This window comes from Cricetulus griseus (genome assembly GCF_003668045.3).
Source record: "Cricetulus griseus strain 17A/GY chromosome 1 unlocalized genomic scaffold, alternate assembly CriGri-PICRH-1.0 chr1_1, whole genome shotgun sequence".
NCBI classification, from domain to species: Eukaryota; Metazoa; Chordata; class Mammalia; order Rodentia; family Cricetidae; genus Cricetulus; species Cricetulus griseus.
Window position 1 is genome coordinate 220,430,822 of NW_023276807.1, and position 12,609 is coordinate 220,443,430.

The following is a 12,609-nucleotide window of genomic DNA, read 5'->3' on the forward strand; positions in this document are numbered from 1 at the left end:
TGGGAAGGCTTCTTTGAAGTGAAAATACAGCTCATTAGCTATTATACAAAATCAATATTCTAGAAGTCAGTCTTCAGCATGCCTCTATGACTCTCTTGTTAGTGTCTCTCAATTATTATCTAATAATTGCTTCTCTGTTTCATAGGAAGCTCAGTGTTTGCATTTCTAGTTAGGAAAACATTTTGTTGTAGGATCTATTCAGAACAGCGCAGCTGTTCCCTTTATCACCACATGATGGCAGTGGCCATATGTCACAAAAGAAAGGGTATAAGTCGGTTCCTTTAGTTCATGCCTAGAATGTATAATACAAGTCTTTGCCCAGTTGATAAGTGGTGACAGATGTAAATGAGAAGCCCCAGCTGAGGGTACTCATGGACTCAAATCAGCAACTCGTTGGGCAGGGAGTGTTGGTGTTTTGACTGATATTTGTCATTTACAATTTGTGGTAAATGGGATTTAGGGGTGTGGTCCTGGAACAATCAGCCTCAGTTGCTGGCTCCATGTAAAACACAAGCCCTTTGGGGTTGGCTTTTGGTGAGGACTTCTCAGCTCTCCCAGGCTTGGGTCAGACCCTCCTCCTGTCTGTACTTGATGGCCTTGCTTCCACCCTCCATTTCCTCTTCCTCCTCCATTTCCTCTTCCTCTTCCTTCTCTACTTCTTCTTTTCCTTTACCTCATATTTCTCTCCTTTCTCTCTCTGTCTCACTCTATTTTTTGAGACAGGGTATTACTATGTAGCTTTAGCTGACTTGAAGCTCACTTTGTAGACCAGGCTGGCCTCAAATTCAGAGACCCTCCTGCCTCTGCATCCTGAGTGCTGGGATTAAAGGCGTGTACCACCTCCTTTTCGAGGCGGTCTCACTATGTAGCCAGTTGACATTCTTCCTGCCTCAGTCTCATCATCTGGGATCACAGATGGATGCCACCTCACCCCTGCACCCTCCCCTTTAGCAAGCAGCTCCAGATCCTAAATAAGATTCTCCTATACTAGATGGTATTCATTCCCTTCTGCAAGTCCAAGCAGCCATGACCTAGGACTGGCATCAGGATGCCATCTCACAGGTGGTTTGCCAGTTGTAAGTCTGATCAGTGTAAACAAATTTGCAAAAACCTATGGAAATACATCACAAAGTAGACATCTTAAGTTCTTTTGTACTCCTCATGATACCTAGTCCAGTTGTGTGCTGTATAAATTAGATTAAAAATTACAAAGCCTAGTAGAAGTTGAAAAAAAAATGAGACAGGACTGGCTGTCCTGGAACTCACTCTGTAGAATAGGCTGGCCTTGAACTCATAGAGATCCACCTGCCTCTGCCTCCCGAGTGCTGGGATTAAGGGTGTATGCCACCACCACCCAGCCAGTTTTTAATTTTTAAAAGTAATGATATATTTTATATTTGAGACAGTGTGTCATGTAGCTCAGTTTGCCCTTGAATTTATTATGAGAATGACCTTGACCTTTTGACCCTCCTATGCCTATCTCCCAAGTGCTGGGATTACAGGCATGTGCCACTACACCCAGTTTATGTGGTACTGGGGATCTAATGCAGGGCTTTGTACATGCCAGGCAAGTATTCCCCACCTGAGCTACAGCCCCAACTCCAAAAGTTCTTTTAATTTTTAAGAAGTCTAAACGACATGTCCAGCATGTTGGCATATGCCTCCAATCCTAGTACCTGGGAGGCTGAAGCAAGAGGATTGCTGTAAGTCTGAGGCCAGTCTGGGCTGCAGAGTAAGACTCTATCTTAAAAAGTCCACACACACATACATACACACACGGACACACACACACACACACACACACACACACACACACACACACACACACACACAGACATACCCACTCACAAATAAAGAAGCCCAAACTACAGTTGTATTCTGGCTCAGAGCCGTTCACATACACTAGTGTCCAGTAGAAGGGAACAGAATAGTCTAGATAATCCTGGAGTCACATTTATGCTTAAACCATACACTTTGTAACTGTGTGACATAGGGCAACTTAATTTACTCCACAGAGCCTTAGTCTTAGAAATATGAGGTAAAGATGAATTTCCCCCCACTTGAAGATGATGCACCCCCAATTTGTTTATTATCCAGAAATAGTGACTGGCCATCAGTAAGCACAATGTGCCTTTGATATTTGAGTTTTTAAATGGCTTCCATTTCATAAAGGAACCCAGAGCTACTAGCCATTCACTGTGGCAATCCTATAATCAGGCCGTTTTTTGTTTTGAATAAAGAAAGGTTTAATTACCTTTTATTTAGGTAATGGCACCTTATAAATTTGATTGCATCTTGCTGTTTAAAAAGATAAGACACCACTGTGATTTAGTCTTAATCTACTTGCACATACTCTTGCCTGCAAGGCAACATAATTAGTTGCTTTTCTGTTGGATGAGAACATGTGCAAGCAGAGCTTAAGTGAGACTCCTGCTTCATTTCCTGACCTGGGAGAAAGCCTGTGGCCCAGGTGCTATTGGTGATGAAGGGAAGAGGGCTCTCTTTCCATCAGTGACACGGGGAATATTGTTACTTATAGGTTATAGATGATACTTATTTTCATCTACAAGCCTATCACTTGGAGGTAATTTTACCCTCCTTTCTGAGATAAACATCAATTCACAAAGGTTAAGCAATTTGCCCAAGATGATCCAGATGACAAATAGCACAGATAGGGACTTAAACTCAGGTATATGAACCCGTGTTCGGACTGCCCACAAACTCTATACAAAGTTTATGCTTTGAAAAGCATAGCAAACTGTGATGGAATCTTGTTGGGAAGGATTCCCCGTGACTGAAAGCTATTGAGAACCAATGACTTTGTGAGGTTCCATCCTATGGGCTAAGTGCTGCCAACTCCACTTTACAGTTGAGGAGACTGAGGCTGGGAGGGATGCACTGTGAAGTGGCAGAGCGGGGATTGGACCCCTAAATGTAAGCTCTGATGACCTGTCTTTGTGTGAGTTCATTTGGAGGACTGGCTCAGTTCCTTCTCTTGGTTCAGCAAGCGGCACTCACACTCTATGGACTATGCATCATCAGGGGGTTCAGGGTCTTCCTCATTCCTGATTTTCCATCACAGGCAGGGTTCTGCTATTTATTCACCAGGCAAGCTGCTTAACCCCTATGAACTTGCATTTACCCCAGAAAGTTAGGTTAAGTTACCTTCAGATTTCAGGGTTATAGATGAATATAAAGTAAAGAATGGTATTCTATATACAGTATTTATGAAAGGGAAGTGGCCACACATCTTCTAGGAGGAAGGAGTCCCATCCTCATTCTCTAATAGAAGTACCAAAGAATCACAGGCTTTCACATCACTCAGGGAGCAAAATTCTGGGGTAGCAACAGCTAAAACTTCTATATACAGTATGGCTTATTCTTACCCAGGGAGACTACTTTCTTTCCTTTGATGGATACATTACTTTTAAAAAGGTCTATCTTCTGCTCTCAATTTCCACTCAAGAGAGTAAGGGAAGGGCTTAGGGGGTTAAGGCATAGAGCACTTCTCTACTCTATGTGGACCACAGCACCTGCCTACCTCTTGTGGACCAAGGCACCTGCCCACCTTATGTGGACCAAGGCACCTGACTATCCTATGTGGACCAAGGGTTCCCAGGTAGAGCTGTGAATGAGACAAGGTGCTGGTTCTAGATCTGGTTCTGTTGTTACTTGTCAGATCTTAGGCATGGCACTGTCTTTTCCTGGGCCTCAATTTCTCTTCTTATAAAACAGGCAGTTGCACAAGATGGTTAATAATATCCTTTGATTTTATGAATGGCCAGGATTGCTCTCTACCAGTAGGAGAAGAAAGAAGGAGGGAAGGGGATGAGACCACAGGGCAGTGGCTTCAGACAGCCACAGATGAAGGCCACGAAGGTGCATCTGGGTTCCACAAAGGGCCAGGAGGGAAGCCAGACACATGTCTTTTGGCTGCCACACACCGCAAGGGAATGCTCCTAGTGTTCACCTTCCTGATTCTGGCAAATGCTGCCACATACACTGTCAAGACAGTTTAAATGAACTTTTAAAGCTCCGTTTACTTTTATAAACGCACTCTATGCTCTTTTAAAATGTTCAGAAAACCCAGATAGGAACAATGATGAATCTAGACTCATAAAAATCTTTCAGTGTCTTTAGTTTTGCATCTCTAGCAACCAGTTTTAAAGAAAGTTTTAGTTGGCACAATTATACATATTTATGGAGGCACAGTGTGTTATTTCCACACATGTGTGCAATGTGTAACAATCAGATTGGAGTAAGTTGGTGCATCCATTGCCTTGAGCACTTACCATTCCTTTGTGTAGCAAATGTTCTAAATCCTCTACACTGGCTATTTTGGAATAAAGAATTGTCATTAACCACGGTTACTCTAGGAATCAGTTTTGAATATACATTCCCAACCTCTTCACGAATGTTGCATATATTATGTAAAATCCACTAATAAGCAAATTAAGAAAGGTAAGACTTGTGCTCAGATTCCCAGAACCCATATAAAAAACCAGGAGTGGTATTGTATGCCTGTAACCCTAGAGCTGAGGCTGGGGCAGATACATGTGGATCCTTCTGGCTTGCTTTCAGTCAGTCTAGCTAAACCAGGATCTCCAGGTTTAGTGAGAGATTCTGCTAAAATAAATAAGGTGGAGAACAATAGAGGAAGATGCCTGATGTTGACCTCTGGCTTCCACATGTGTCTCCAACAGAAAGTGTGCTTATGTGCATCTATGTGTGTGTGTGCTAAAATAAAAGATAATTTGACATCTCAATTTCTAGTAACCTAGTAGGTACTTGGGTAGGTAAGCCCCTTTGGAGGCCACTGGTCTGGGCTCATTCACATTTTGAGTCCTTGGCTGTGAGTTGGGAAAAAGCTGATGACGGACGACTCTGCACTACTGGCACGCACACTGTTCAGCTCCTATCAGGAACACCACACACGTTCTCAGTTGGATGAATGAAAGGATGAATGGGGTGACAGGATGAGGGAAGATCACAGGACGAGCGTGAGGAGAAGGGAGGCTGACTATGACACTGCAGTCTTCAGAGCCTTAGCTGCTTGTCAGGGAGGCAAGTCCAGCTGTTTCCCGCCTGGCTAGCCTATGCTGCCTCAATGCCTGAGCAGCTGCTGGAATTTTGACAGACCCAGGACCATGCAAAGGTGATGACTGAAGTGGTTGTAGCCTATTGAGGCTGAAAAATCAACTTGCATCCCCCTCCCCCCACCAAAAAAATTGGTGTGCCCCAAACCTCACAGCTAGTTTGTGGTTAGAATGCAAGGTTACATGAGATTGTGGGAGCAGCTGTAGGCATTGAAGGAGAAGTGTTTCAAAGATGCCATTGTCTAATGAGTTCCCAAGAACTCAAACCCCCAAAAGCTGATGTTATAATGAGAGCATTTTCTGGGATGCACTCATCCTCTCCTAAAATGCCTGATGACCCAGAGTACAGGAGACTTAAATGTTTTTCTTAACAGTCTGCGTGAGCTGAGGAGTTGGGGGAAGGAAGGGTCTTTGAACCACTTCATTGCAAGTAAACAATAAAGAACCAAACCCCTCTCATCTCTCTCTCTCTCTCTCTCTCTCTCTCTCTCTCTCTCTCTCTCTCTGTGTGTGTGTGTGTGTGTAAGTTTAGCTTACTGCCTGCCATTGGTGACTTCAAGAAATATTAATTCCTTTGCCTTTTCTTTTCATGCTTTTGTCTTAGCTGCCTTCAAGCCCATCTGGATTCTAACCATCTCCCCACTGGCCTCAATCCCTGGAGGAGGTGCCCTTCCTCAAGTTCCTCCAGCATTGACTCTCTGGACCTCAAGTGTAGGACTGATCACACCCAGTTGTGTATTATCCCATTATCTCGAATTGCTTCCTGTCTGTCTGTGCTGTGTGCCTGCTACTCCTTTACCAGCACCACAGACCTTAAGGGGAGAACACCAGACCTAGGACAGCTGCCCTGGGCTGTGCTTGCTTGCTGCAACTCTGAGATAATGATTTTTTGCCTTTCAGGGTTGTTGCTGGAGATAATGGGTGCGAAGTGCGTAAATCATTGCACAAAGTAAAGTGCTGTTATTAGCACCTCTGCTGAATCTACAGAGCCCCAAGCCTCCCTTGCCTGGTGGGGTGTAGTTGATAAATACCTGATTGATTGAAGATGGAATTGCTTGGTGACAGCTCCATTCTCAGGCTCGGCTAACATCTAATCCTGCAATTACTCCCTTCACTGGCGATGCAAAACCTGCTGAGTTTTCTGCAGCCCTAAGTGCCCTCAGACTTCAGCTGATGAGGCAGGGCTGCTGCACCTGAAAAAGACGACCCTCAGCTGCATCAGAGTACCTTCCGCAGACAGCGCTGGGTGTCACCTGGAAAAGTGCGGCTGTTCCTGCTACTCAGGTGATGTCTGGGGCAGCTGCCCCTGCAGAAGACTCAGCAAGCACAAGGAATACGAATCCTTTCTGTTAAGGTATCATGGCACGGATGGAAGCTTGTCGAATATTTCCCTGCTAGGCTTCATAAATGAGAAAAAGGAGGGTGTGTGCAGCATCCACCCACAGGCAGCGAGAAATCACAGCATTCTCTTTGGGAGGTTTTGATACGAAGCCGGGCAGTTACTTTTCTCCCTCTGTGATGAAAACTCTCGTTTGGGCTTGCTGGCAAATGCCGTGTGGAGCTCAGCTTTTGTTAGTCTGCTGAACAATGTTATTGGTTATAATTGGGGCAATTATGAGCTGCTGGAGGAAGCTAAACACAGATGTTTAAGCCCAGGCTTGGGGTATTCAAGTCCAAAGCGGCATGCTTTAAATAGCCCCCTTTCCGAATCATCCTGCCTTACTTGAAATTCCCCTCCGAACTTACCCATGTTCAAAGGGAGATGGGGAGAGGAGAGGATGGGTTGGGAAGGGGGGGGGAAAGAGACTCACAAAGAGAGGAGGAGGAGAAAGGGAAGGCTGAGAGAGGGCAGACAGAGTTCAGATGCTCTGACGTGTAAGAGAGTTCCATGCAACCTGTGCAGAGAGACCTTTGGGTGGGAAAGATGTCAAGAAAGAAAGGGCACTACCTCGAAACAACCCAGGATCGGAGGGCCAAGGTCATGCCTTCAGAAACGCCCATGAAATCCACCCAGCCAGAGACTGACTGCGTACGGCCATGCACACAGGTGAAGCTCAACCCTCAGGTCTGTCTTTCCCTCATATTGTTAACAATTCCCACTAAGGTGTATGAGAACTCAAACCGGAATGACATCAGATCCAATGACACCAGAGCAGCCGCTTGCACAAAGGGCAGGAAGCCACAGAACAAAAAAAAAAAAATCCCATAAGGTGTGCCAGGGGCTTCCTAGGGCTGCTCTGAATGGCAAGCCCCTTCCCAGTGTCTGCCCTCTGTCCTGTAGCCACCTCTTCCATGTGTATCTGCCACCCAGTCGGAGCCACAACTGGCAAAGCAAAACTTTTCCTCATTTCCAAGTTCAGCTTTCTTTCTCATTTCTCTTTGAGATTAGCCAGCCCTCAGCCCTCCCCCTTCTCTACCATCCGAACCCTGAGAATAAGATGAATGAAGCCATAATCTCACAAGAGGCCAGCAAGCAGCCACAGGACAAAAGACAGAGGTGGAGGAGCCGGCCAGGCTGTCCTGCTTTCCCCGAGAAGCTTCGGGCAGATAGTGCCGGCCGGCTGGTGCTGGGGTCACATGCATTGCCTACCTGACGCTGTCTGTCACAGGGCTCTCTCAGATGTGAGGTTTGTTCCTCTGTGTCAGCCACACCAGCATATATATCCTCCCCCCACGCACAGCCCTCCCCTTCCCTGCCTACCTCGACGATGACACATGCCTACGCTGACCCCCTTCATCAACCAAACAACCCAACTACAATCCTGCCTGGCTGGCCCCCTCCCCTGCTCTGCATTCAGACTAGTGACACGCCAACCTCCCCATCAATCCAGCCTCTAGCCTGCTTCACCTGGGCTCCGGATCAGCCAGGATCCCTCAGCTGCCTCTCCGGTTGCTTTCAGAGCCACTGTGAGGATGGCCAGCCAGAGAGAGCTGGCAAGTCACTCAGAAAAACAGACTCCTGGTGACAAGGGATGAGGCAGACCCCAAATCCTGGTTTCTTCTTCAGTGCCCTCTCTGCCTGAGGAGTGAGGATCAGGCAGCACACAGGAGGGAGGGGGAGCTCGTGCCCACCTCCCACTGACTCAGGGAAGGGCTGAGCTGAGCCCCCTCCTGATATCCTGGCCCCACGGGGGTGGCAAGCTGTAGGCCAGACCAGGGTGGTTCTGGGGGCATTTTTCCACAGGTGCTCACAGCACGACACAGTACACATCACAGAGCACAAGCTCGGCAGCGGCCCTGCGATTTCAGCTTTCTCCCTTGGAGCCAGTGTGTCTCCTGTGAGCCTCAGGTTCCCTTCTGTAGAATGGGTGTACCGACTCCCAAGATGGGAGTAGAGTAATGACATTCTGCTTGTATCTGGGACATGCAGCCTTTAGTAAATGCTAGTACTGTGTTCTCTCCCACCTCGCTGTCTTTTCACTTTAATTGGTGCAACCTGAAGTCTTACATTATCGTCCAGGGGGTTTCCAAGCTGCTGTTGCACCTTAGGGGATTGGAGGCTGCTGAAGACAACTGATCCTTGTTGCAGAACCCCGATTTTCCTCTTAGCTCAGGCAGGGATCAGCCTGCAGACAGGTGCCTCACAGGCAACTTAGAGACTACCCTAACCCCATGGGTCCCCTTTCCTTGTCCCAGAGAACTGTACCAGGACCCTGGTCTTCATTTTCCTAAAAAGATTTAAAATATCCCAGGATGTAAGGCTTTCATCATCCAATGAGAGCAAGCACCCACTCCAGGGGCAGATCTATCTGACAAGGACTGGGGCCTTGTTGGAGGAGGGTTGAGGGACAAGCCTGCTCTGACCACTTGTGGGCACAGGGTTTAAGTGTGATTGAAGCATCCTTTAGAATGGTGATTTGGTTCTGTTGAAATTCTATCTCAACAAAAAGCAAACAGCAAGCACTTGCCCAGGTTAAGAACAAGTCCTGAGAATAAAATCCCCACTCTTGCATGTCCCCTGTAGAAAGGCCCAGGGAACCAGCGTGTCCACTTAGCACTGAGATCGCTGAAGTCCACTTGCTCACCATGGGTCAAAGCAGCCAGTGCAAACTCTTCAGGAAACCAGCATGCCCTCCATATGACATGGGGCATGGGTGGGGTTGGGGGGGCAGTTTTGCATCCTGCTGTACTTTCAAATCCTGCGTATGGAGCCTCATCTCATATGTGCTATGGCAGACGTTGCTGGCTGCCTGTCCAATATTTTCCCATCCCCTTGTTATTCCTTATTGAGCAGGGGCTTTGATTTTATTCAAAGTGTCAGACTGCTAGCTTAAAACCCTGCATTTCGCCGGGCGTTGGTGGTGCACGCCTTTATCCCAGCACTCGGGAGGCAGAGGCAGGCAGATCTCTGTGAGTTCGAGGCCAGCCTGGGATGGCCAGTGAAAGTCAAACCACTGGTTTTTAGGTGTGATTTTAAGGAAGTTCTTTTTACAGTGTCCACTCAGCCAGTGGTGGCTTTCTCTCTCCCCTGTTCCTCCTTTCCTGGAACACAGGTACTATTGCTGGAGCTCTAGCCGCTATCCTGGTTCTGAGGCAGTTTTGAAGCTGAAAGCTGTATGGTTACTGGCTTCTTTTCTTGTTGTGGGAAACAAATGGCCAACATAAGCAACCCAGTGAGAAGGGGATATTTTGGCTGACAGTTTGGGGGAACAGTCTTCCATGGTGGGAAGCAATAGGATGGAGTCTGATGCAGCTGGCCATATTGCAGCCACAGTCAGCAAGCAGAGAGCAATGTATGCTGGTCTGCAGCTCAGTTTCTCCTTTTTGCTCAGTCTGGGATTCCAGCCAAAGGAATGTGACCCACACTTAGGGTGGGTCTTTCTTTCTCAGTTCACCTAGTTGAGACACTCCCTCACAGACACACCCAGAGGTTTGTTTCTATGGTGACTCTAAATTCCATCGAGTTGACAACCAATATTATCCATCACAAAAATTCATAGACTAAAGGAGATTCAATATAAACATAGAAGGTTTGGGGTTCCCCATGGCTATGAACCTGCCATATTGATCCTAGACTTCCACTGTTTTTTGAAGCGGGGGGGGGGGTAGGGGTGGTAGGGGAGACCTCTCAAATCTTTATTTCCAATGTCATCAAGGGTTCAGTTATACATCATTGTGTTATGTTTAGTGCCAAAGGCAGAGGCTTAACATAACAGAACCAGAGCTTGTCTCATGCCTCTCCAAAGTGGGGATTCAGGCTGGGTTTAGCAGGGAAGTTCTTCCAGACTCAGTGTGGAGCTCTCATCAGCACCCAGCTGCAAGCAGCTCTCAGAGGCTGGCTTAGTTCTCCTGCTGAATTCTTTCTTTACCATACCCTCCTTAGAGCCCAGCACATACCATCTGACAGTAAGACTGAAATACCAGTGTAAGCAAAACCAAGCAAGTAAGGGCAAAGCGCAGTACAGGGGTCCTCTTGAGGCCTCACTGTGGAGCTGGCATTCCACAGATTTGCCATATGTCTTGGCTGCCCAGGACAGGGGAGGCTAGACACTACAGTCACAAGATAAAAAGAGGACAGCTGTGTAGAACCAGCCAACACTTTTGTTCAAGCCATTGATTTGGATTTTATGTTATACTCAGGGGAAAATCTTGAATAACATACCTGCCATTCAGTCTTAAAATGTTGAGAGATGCCAGGCAGTGCTGGCACAGGCCTTTAATCCCAGCATTTGGGAGGCAGAGTCACGCAGATCACTGTGAGTTCAGTATCAGCCTAGTCTACAAAGAGAGTTCCAGGACAGCCAGAGGTACTACACAGAGAAACCCTTTCCCCTCCAAAACACAAACCAAACCAAACAGAACCAAACCAAACCAAACAAAAAAAGAATGTTGAGAGAGCTAAATCTTTTCCTACCCCACAGCCAGGGAAAGAAAAAGTGAAAGTAGCTAGGGGGTGGTGGCACACTCCTTTAATCCCAACACTTGGGAGGCAGAGGCAGGTGAATCTCTGTGAGTTCGAGGACAGCCTGGTCTACAAAACTACACAGAGAAACCCTGTCTTGAAAAACAAAAAACAAAACAAAACAAAACAAAAAATGGAGTGTAGAGTTACCACCTCTGACATTTTCTTTCTAGTTTATCAATTGGGGAAGGTGTAGCCAGCGGCCAGGAGGTTCTCTGTGTGTCACGTCAGGCTATTTCTAAGACAGAGGGGAGGGACAGGGTGAACCCAGAGAGGGAACATGCCCCTCAGAAAGCAGAGTACATGTTTGTCTCTCCATGATGATGTTGGCCTGTGTATCTTGTAACAGAATCATGATGCTGTGAGGTCTTTGTCTTTCCTGTTGTACAGCATGGTGACTAGTTAGAGTCACATGCTGTCCACAATATATATATATATGTGGCCAGCCATGGTGATGAGCACTTATAATCCCAGCCTTGGAGAGTGGAGTCAGGCAGATCCTGGGGCTGGCTAGCCAGTCCTTGTGGCCTACTTGGCAAGCTCCAGTATGAGGCCAATGAGAGACTATGTCTCAAAGACAAGGTTGTCAGCAACTAATGATGGATGCTGTGGTTGTCCTTTGTTCCACACATGTGTGTGCATGCTCACACACACCGTATTCTGGTTTTGAGTCCCTCATAGGCTGTTTTGAATATTCAGGCCCCTGTTATTTGGAAGGCTGTGGGGCTTTTGGGAGGTAGGGTTTGTTATTGACCATCTTGTGAGGAATGCTCACTGTATGCTACTGCCATGAACTCCACCGTGATGGACTACTACCCTCTGAAAAGTCAACCCATCTTCTCTTAAGGTAGTTCTGCCAGGTTTTTTTTTTTTTTTTGTAGCAGCAATGAGAAAGTAACCAATGCACTTGGTAAGGGAAACCACCTCACCTCATCTCTCCTGCTTTTGCAGCTGCTTTTCCTCTAACAGGAGAAGGACACAAGCTGAGGGCTATAGGAGGTGGTAACTAAGGAGTAGACACCAGCAGTTTCTGAAGGTAAGTTTTGAGGCAGATGGAGCAAACTTTTAGAACAGGCATGGGACCCACTCTAGGGAGAGGCTGCTGGGGAAGAAAGGTGATGAGCATTTTGCTGATTCTTCTGGACAACTCCACTGATCTCTACCCACCCGGCTGTTTTTCCCTCTCAGGGCCAAGAGCACCTTCCTGCCAGGTATGTGGCTGCCCGCCTGGGATTTACTGATGAATTAAGGTGCCTCCAGCCAATTGGTCTCCTTAGTAACCACAGCAGCAGGGTCCTGGCTGGAAAAGCTGCTTCCATTTCTCCAAAGAGGGCAACACAGCTTCATATTTTAAGACTCTTTCAAGTTACAACATAAGAGGACATTAAAAATAGACACATCTCTCCATTTTGTGTCAAAATAAGGATGAGCTTTTGAAGTATTGAGGGCAAGGTGGATGCCAGAGATGTCTAAGAAATAGGTACTCCCTATTGGATTCCTTTGTTTGTTTGTTTATTAATGCAGATGCTAAGGATGATACCCAAGGCCTTAGACATCAAGGAAGATGCTGTACTACTGAACATCTAGCCCTAGATGTGTTTGATGTGTTTC